At 48.5% G+C, this 8,748-nt stretch overlaps 1 protein-coding gene across 3 annotated transcripts in view; it reads right to left on the bottom strand.

The window, feature by feature from the left end:
* Positions 1–3,626, bottom strand: part of MAP3K13 (mitogen-activated protein kinase kinase kinase 13) — a 71,126-nt gene extending 67,500 nt beyond the window's left edge. For all 3 annotated transcript variants that reach the window (XM_064666656.1, XM_064666655.1, XM_064666658.1), the window contains exon 1: positions 3,550–3,626. The gene's annotated coding sequence lies outside the window, so the exon portion shown is untranslated. The remainder of the gene's footprint in view (positions 1–3,549) is intronic.
* Positions 3,627–8,748: the final 5,122 nt, after the last annotated feature.

Consider the following 8,748-nt stretch of genomic DNA (forward strand, 5'->3'; position numbering starts at 1 on the left):
GGATTCTATTTGCAATGAAGTTCAGCGAGCAGATTTCAGACCCTTGCAAGAAAGCTTACAGCAGCAAGGAGAGAGGGATGGAGCAGGCTGGAAACGCTGAAACAGTTATGCTTAGTTCATATCTGAAAGCAAATCTCTGCAAGAACGAGAAATGTTTATTTTTTTCAGGGGATCACGTGTCCATAAGGCACAAAGAGCCTTCTGTGGTGGGAGGCACAGTCCCAGAGCCGAGACCTCCTGCCAGCTGGGCTCCTGGCACACACCACTCCTGCCAGCCAGAGGCACCAGGATGAATAAGGGCAAGATTAGAAAGGACCACCAGGCTTGGCACCGACAATGAGACCCCAAATTCTAGTTATTTCACTACAGAGAGACAGACAAGGACTGTCCCCATGGCCAGGTACAAACGTGGTTATCCATTCACATCACCCAGCAGAGACTCCCAGCCCTGGGAGCCTCTTCTGGGACCATTCCCCACATCCAGACTGGCTCTAGTTTGGTAGAGGGTGATGTTAAGTGATTATATTTGCCACAATACCTTTCTCCTGGCTGCAATTTCAGCAAGGATTACCCAAGACCAAAGTCCTACACAGCAAGTCAATATTTAACTGGAGCGCTGCACTGCTGAGACCCACCTGGAATATTGGATATAGGAGCTTATTAAAGCTTATACTGTCATTTCTACCAAAAAAAATTATAAAAGCAAGTTGTCTTCTCCATCACAAGTTATGAAGGTAAATTCTATAGAGACAGTAGTTAGATTCAGCTTTAATAATTCTAATAAGGGACCTAAAAGAAAATATTTCCATGAAATGAGCCTAAACAATGGCACCTGTAAACTGCAGAGATGATTCAAGGCAGGGTCAGGAGCCCCACTGCAAAAAGCATTTAAAAGTAAACCACACCAAGGTCTGGAAATTCAGCACTTGCTCCAGAAGCAGTATTTTAACAGTGCAATTAAGTCATCAAACTATGTCACAAAGGCTTATATAAAACTCTTGGACGCTACCAGGAGATGCATTTATTCTCCACAAAACACCTGAGTAAAATCTGTGAGCTGCTGTACCAACACAGACTTTAAAATAACACAGTAAACAGTGATTTTTTTTTTCAGTTAATTGTTCTTAGCCTTGGTGAAGGTGGCCAAATTGTTTATATTCAACAAACATTCTCTGCATGCATCTGATGTAATTTTTGCCAGTAGTCTCATCTTTTATCATCTTTTTGGACAGAGATCCTTCTGATGTGAGAAACAGCTGTTAAAATACAGTTCAGACCAAAACCGAGCAACTGAGAGTAATTTCTTGTTTCCTACATCTGTTTCAATTCTTCATCCACCTGTTCTCTGTGTCTAAATGTGATTTCTTTATTTATTGTTAGCACTCCCATCTCTACGTTTAGCAAATACTGTTTTTGTTCTCTAAACACGAGCATCTGCTTTAGCAGTGATTCCAGTGGAGTTATTGGTGATCACCACCACAGGTAAAATGATAAAAATTCTCCAGTTCTACATTTCTAATGCTTCAAAGGCACCAGTTTGGTCACCACCCAAAGGTGAATTTTTTTTCAGGAAACAAAAGAGAAGTATTTCTACAGTGAAAAAGTGGAGGGAGGGGGCTGAGGGTATGGGCCACTTTAGGAAATAGGGAGATAGACAGTAGTGCACAGCTCTCATCCAAAAAACTCCGAAATAAAACAACAAAGTAACATCACCAAAGAGCCAAACCACAAACACCAGGCCTGTCCAGGGAAGTGCAGCCTCAGGGAACACTTTCAGGAGCAGCTTAAGTGATTTTGATCCCTGAACTGCCTGATGGGCAGACGTGCTGGATGCACCAGCCCAGGAACAGACACAGCTCCACGGATTCCATTTCCACATGGTGCTAATTGGGAGGTGAATCCAGCCCACCACACAACCACTTACTCCTGTCCATGAGAACTAAGGAAAATAGACAAGCAGAGGGCTGGAAAAGAGGTGCACAGGGCCCCACTTTTCCAGAGTAATATAATATTAAACCTGCTCCTGAAATTCTACATTTCCTGATACATACAGTTACCACGAAAAATGCAAGTTTTCACAGCTCTAATGCCTCCTCGGAAAATCAAATCAGGACTCAAATCCATCCCGGAGTGAATGCAGAAAGTATTTACCTTGATTTTTTTGCTCTGCTTTGAGAATGAGATCAGTATGTTAAGATCATTCTATCACTGAACTAGTAAAACTACAGGATAAAAGAACAACAACTGCAAGCGAGGCCTCAGCAGTTTCCAGCAGCAAAACCCCCACAAAGCTCAAATAAGAAAGGAGGCAGGTTTTTATCTGTTTTCTCAGAAGGTCTTATTTTCTTTGCACTAAGCCTGAAAGTGTTACTTACAGCCACCTCCATCCACTTAGCAAAAATAAGGTAGAGGTATGAGATTCTGCCCTGAGAAGTGCCCTTCCCTACAAGAAGGTTGCCACAGAATCATGGAATTGTTTGTGTTGGAACAGACCTTAAAGATCATCCAGTCCCACCCCTGCCATGGGCAGGGACACCTTCCACTAGCCCAGGTTGCTCCAAGCCCCATCCAACCTGGCCTTGGACACTTCCAGGGATGGGGCAGCCACAGCTTCTCTGGGCAACCTGTGCCAGAGCCTCCCCAGCCTCCCAGGGAAAGATTTCCCCCTAAAATCCAATCTAAATCTCTGTCAGTTTGAAGTCATTCCCCCTTTCCTGTTACTCCAGTCCCTGCCTTTGCTCACCAATTCAAGTGCTGCACTTCTCTGGGCTAAACCAGATACTCCAAGTGAAACATCCGCTAAATCCATCCCTTCCACCCTCCCAAACTGCTGCCAGGTGAGAGGAGCATCAAAATTCCTACACTTATTATTATTTTACCGAGCAGGGCACAAAGCCACAGAAGCCCGCACTGATTTTTGTTGTTGTCAACAGCCCCCGGGCCGTTTTGCTCAGACGGGATTAGGACAGACAGCACAGGTTTATCTCCGCCGGGATCTGCTCCAGGTTCCGCCTGGAGATTGACTCCGACGCTTCCTCCTGCCCGGGCAGCGGAGATAACGTGACTGTTCACCCGCCTCGAAAGAGGCATCTCCCGCACCTCGGCGGTGCCACGGGAGCAACTCCGGCTGCTCTTTAAAATGAGGAAAAAAGTCCTTTTTTTTTTTACGTATCTAACACACAAGCGCGGGAGCCCCGCGCCTGAAAACAGGAGCGGGCAATTCCCGGCTCAGCCAGGGCAATGGAGAGGACGCACCGGGGAGCACCGGGGCGAGCACCGCGCCCTGAGCGCCGCGGTGACCGAGCACCCCGATACCCCGAGCACCCCGATACCCCGAGCACCCCGATACCCCGAGCACCCCGATAACTCTGAGCATCCCAATACCCGGGCACTTCAATACCTGAGCATCACATTAACCGAGCACCCCGTAACCCAGGCACGCCGACACCCCTGAGCACCGCAATACCCGGAGCGCCGCGTTAACCGAGCACCCCCTACCCTAAGCCCCCCCGGCACCCCGTACCCTAAGCCCCCCCGTACCCCGCTCACCCCCGTTAGCCGCGTCCCCGCCGGCGCAGCCGCTCCGCCCCGCGCGCTCCCGCACACGTCACCTCCGGCACGGCGCCGGCTGCGGGCGGCCTTTAAAGGCGGTGGGCGGGGCCTGAGTGAGGAGCCTGGGCGTGGTCTGAACCAGCGCAGGCGGGGCTGAATGGGTTGTGGGCGTGGTCTGAACTAGAGTGGGCGGGGCTGAATGGGGTGTGGGGACGGTCTGAGGGGCATGGGCGGGGTCTGATGGTGTGTGGGCGGGGTCTAAGGGTGAGTGGACGGGGTTTGAAGGGATAAGGGCGAGGTCTGAGTGAGAGTGGGCGGGGTTTGAGTCGCCATGGGCGAGGCCTGAATGGAGAGCGCGGGCGGAGTCTGAAGTGGCGTGGGTGTCGTCTGAGATACGTGGGCGGGGTCTGACGGGGGGTGGGCGGGCTCTGAGAGAGCGCGGGAGAGGTCTGAGGGGGCGGAGGGGGGTCTGAGGGGACGCGGGGGGGTCTGAGGGGACGCGGGCACGGTCTGAAGCACAGTGGGCGAGGTCTGAAGGGAGAGGGCGGGCGGAGTCTGAGGGGGCGGGGTCTGAGGAGGGGCGTGGGCGAGGTCTGAGATGGTGAGTGGGCGGGATCTACTGCGGAGTGGGCGTGGTCTGATGGGCGCTGCTTTGGGCGGGGCCTGCTGGGCGATAGGCGGGGTCTGAGGGAGCCAGGGTTGTGGACTGAGGGGCGGTGGGCGGGGCCTGTGGGCGCGCGCGGGCGGTGTTTGGGCGGGAACTCGTGAGGGGCCGGTCCCGGTCGGGTCCCCCCGTTTCCAAGGGCTCAGTGACAGCAGCCCCCACAGTCTGAGATTACCGGCCAGGACGCTGGGGATGAGTTAAAACACCGCCTCCCGGGCCAAACTGAATATTAGGACGCGAAGGCTTTGGCATATGCTTTTAACATTGTACTTTACCGCCGGACACAGAAGAGTTTCTTCAGTGCTACATCGACAACTCTGGAACGGAGAGCAGAAAGATTTATTGATTACATGTATCTTTTTATCGCCCTCATTGACACTGTTACCATCTCCTCCAAGAAACGTCCCTCTACAGTGACTCGTGTCGCTTTTATTCCTTGTATGAACATTTATGTTGCACCTCAGTCTTCTGTATCCCTCGGCTTGTGTTCTTCGTTCCTGACTCCTCGCGTTATTCCAGAGGGTTGGATAGCCCCGTGGCAATGCCAGAGCAGCACAACAGCACCGTGAGCCACTCGTGAATGCTGTGAGTGAGGGACTGTCCCCGTGGTCTTTGTCCTGGGGTGTTTCCATGCCTCCCGTAGTGTTTCAGCTTGCTCCTAGGGACACCCACGCTGTTTGGGAATGGGATACTTGGAGCACTAGGAAAGCTTTCTGAAATGGCTCTGCATTTCCCTGTTTCCTGCCAGTCAGTTTGACGGTGGGATAGGGAAAATGGAGTAAATTAAAAGGGCAAAGATGAACACTGACATCCATGTTACCATTTATAGGGATGACAGCAAGCATCCTTTGCCTTTTTTGGATAAAGTGCTGCATTGCTTTTGGTGATATCATCCACTGTAAAGCAGCACCTGTGGTATGAACACACACACACACACAGAGAAATAAAAAAGGCAGCAACACCTGTATGGCAGCACTATTTTAAAGAATCCTGGATCACACTCCCCACTTTCATTTCTCCCCCAGTGGGAGCTGTGACAGCCACGTCCATCACGCTGTGATTTGCACACTAAAACACAAGGGAGGTTTGCTGCAGGTCACTGGTAGTCTGGGAACAGCTTTCCCAGAGAAGCTGTGGCTGCCCCATCGCTGGAAGTGTCCCAGGCCAGGTTGGACAGGGCTTGGAGCAACCTGGGCTAGTGGAAGGTGTCCCTGCCCATGGCAGGGGGTGGGACTGGATGGGCTCTAAGGTCCCTTCCAACCCAAACCATTCCATGATTCTACCCCTCCGCAGATTTGTTTTGTCTTGTACCATCCCAACAGGAAGGTCTCTCCCTGCACAAGCAATACCACGGCTTGCCAGGAGGTGTTGCTTTGAAGCCACGCAAATATCTGAGCTTAACAATCATGGAATACCCACAGACTATTGAAAATAACCGACAGATACTTTTTTCTGGCAGGGAGAAATCAAAGCCCTACCCTTTAAGTGGCAATTTTTGCTTAAGACAATTTAAATCTGAAATGCACAGAGTAGTACAGAGGGAGATAAATGCTGAACAGGTGACCCTCTCACTGGGAAACACTGTGGGTTTGAACACTGCTAACAAATGTGTTAGACTAGCTCTATGTGTGCATGGCTTCGTGTTTGCAGGTCTGGATGTCAAAATATGTAGAAATGCAGCCCAGGCCTGATGCAGTGGGGAATTTTAGAGGGGTGACTCTGGGTTTCAAGAAGCCAAGGAGCAGAGTGAAGACTCAATAAGGCAAAACTTCTTCAAGGCCAGGTTGGAGCAACCTGTTCTAGTGGGAGGTGTCCCTGCCCATGTCACAGGATGAGCTTTAAGGTCCTTTCCAGCCCAAACCATCCTGTGATTCCATGCAAACAGCTGCCCTGCTCACAGAGCTGGGTCACTGCTCTCCACTCCTGCACACACACATTTTAAAGGCAGATGAGCCCTTTGTTTCTAAGGGGGAGTGCAGAGTTGGATATACAACTGTTCACCTACATATTAAGTTTTAACTACATATCAACAGTGTCAAAGTTAATTATGTATTTAATTATGCCCAGCCTTCTTTTACAAAATGGAACAGGAGGCAAAGTCTCCAACACATTTAAAACCTTTTTTTTCACTAAAGGAAAAAACTCCTCAAAGGATACCCAGCAAGGAGGAAAAGTTCTTAAACATGTCTTTGTCACATCAAGCTGAAACCACCTCAGTGGCTAAAAGAAGCTGAGGCTCTTCAGTAGAAATTTCAAATCTGGAATAGGATGATATTCCACAGCCCTCAACATGCCTTGCTGTGTGGATGTCATTTTTGGAGGCAGTTTGGAAAAAGGCCTTAGAGTTAGCAGAGGAGGACTCCTCAGGGTGGGATAACCAAAGAAGCCTTTGGAAACTGTTTTATGACCAGATGTTTACTAGTATTGGTTTTCATCACAGATGAGGGGGCAGAGAACAGAGTACTGCACAGAAGATTATAAAGATGAGGAGATCAATAGCTCTTTTTACAGGAAATAATTTTTTTTAAAGCCAAAAGAAAAATTTTACAAGCCATAGCTATAAAAAAAAAGCAGAAAACAGTTGGTGGTGGATTTACCTGGCCCTCCAAGCCATTGTTTAAACACCAGGGTGTAATTCAGGCCTGATGTTTAGACCTGCTGCTGTCAAGAACAAGCAAGTTTTCAGAGTTCCTTACCCTGTCAGCACTGTAACCGTGGGTTTTACCCCAAATCTCTGCTCAGATTGCACAGTAGAGCTCATTAGACCTCCCATATTCCTCAGAGGTTGTTTCAGCAGAAATGCTCTACTCCTCCAGCTGGGACATCAGTGTAGAGCCTCCTTTCCCAGTGCCTCTGGGGTCAGAAGTAGGCAGGGTTTGCACAAAGAGTCAGAGGAGCATTTCCCAGGGGGTTTTGTTCTGTGTGAATAAAGCTATAGCAAATCAAGCTGCATCTTCCTGAGTACCTTGCAGCAATGAAACACTGGAATAAAAATTAAGCCGAGCCTCCTATAAATAAAGTACTTGATTGTAACATTCAACACTTCCTGAACAGGCTGATGATCCCAGGAGGTTGTAGGAGACTTGACACATTCATGTTGCTCCTGCTCGGGAAGATGCAGGAATATTCCTCTTTTACCACAGCACGTTCTGATGGGTTCAAAAGACAAAACACCACATTCACATCCATTGAAATCTGTCCTTTGGTGAGGAAACCTGTCCTCATTTCCACTTCTAGTAATGGAATTTTTAGGGACTTGACATGGAAATTGTTTGAGAAGCCTTTTTCCAAGCTGGAGTGGGTGCCATGTGTATTTTCTGAGCACTACCTCTACAGTGTAGTCAACAGAGCAGTAATCAGAGGGATCTGGAATAGTGGGATCTCCTCTTTTCTGGCAGGCCTAGGGCTGGAGGAGCTGCCACCCTGTCCCGTGGTGTCACAGCCCACAGCTGCCTTCCAGCAAAGCACAAACTGCCAGGCAGTCACTGAACAGCTTTAGGACAGAAAGGCTGGGAGGGACCTCCACGAGTTCTTGGGGAAACACAAAAGTTTCCAGGAACAACCTGGCCCATCCTGATTACACGGTACCAAGGCTGAGTGCACCCCCAGGCTCTGCAACCTGCACCCCTCCCCATGCTCAGGACCAGCCCTGATGGAGCAGAGCTGCACAACCTTGGGTCTCACTGCCATGAAAACTTGCTGGGAGAGGGAAAAGCAGGCCTGTGCCACGCACTCATCTTCCTCCACTGCTCTGGGAGCTGGATTGAAGCACTTGGTCCTTGTAAAACTCCAAAGACTTTAAATTTCTCTGCTGTACACACTGAAATGCATTTCTTCTTCTCACTACCAAACTCCATTTATCTTGAAGGAAAAAGAGGAAAAAAAAAAAGGCAAGCATAAGGTTTACAACAATATGCCTTAAACATTTACTGGATCCTTTCCATGGCACTGTAGAACTTTCTTCTCTTTTTTTTCTCTATGAGCATTCTTTTCCTGGGTCAGAAGGGGCCTAGTTTATCACAACTACAGCAGCTGTGTTATTAAAGGACAAGTAAACCAGGCCTGTAAATTTTAAACACAAAGTACAACTCAGAACGATCTTTGGTTTCATCCTGGTTAATAAAAACACAACAGGCCAGGTAGCCCTTCAAGGCATCGTTTGCACCATTTCTATAAACTCCCAAAACACACTGTTCTACAAACAGGTGGCAGGGTATTATCCCTGGTTTGGGTTGTTTTTTTAACATTACACAATAAATGACAGAAGAGCTGTACTGATCCACTACAACACCTATTGCAATAAAGTTTATATAAAAGCAAGAGATATATAAAAGTAACCCATAAAGGTTGCTTTGAGTGTAGGACCTTTCAGTACACATAAATCAAGTTCTAAAATTATCTACACCTGTTCCAGACCAGAGAAGGAGCTGGAGCCATTCTGCCCAGGGGCTGGCTTTTAAAAGCCAAAAGACATAAAGGAGAGACTATAGATAAAAATATATAGATATAGATATAAAAAATAGAGAGAGATA

This window comes from Pseudopipra pipra, chromosome 10 (genome assembly GCF_036250125.1).
Source record: "Pseudopipra pipra isolate bDixPip1 chromosome 10, bDixPip1.hap1, whole genome shotgun sequence".
In the NCBI taxonomy this organism is placed as follows: Eukaryota; Metazoa; Chordata; class Aves; order Passeriformes; family Pipridae; genus Pseudopipra; species Pseudopipra pipra.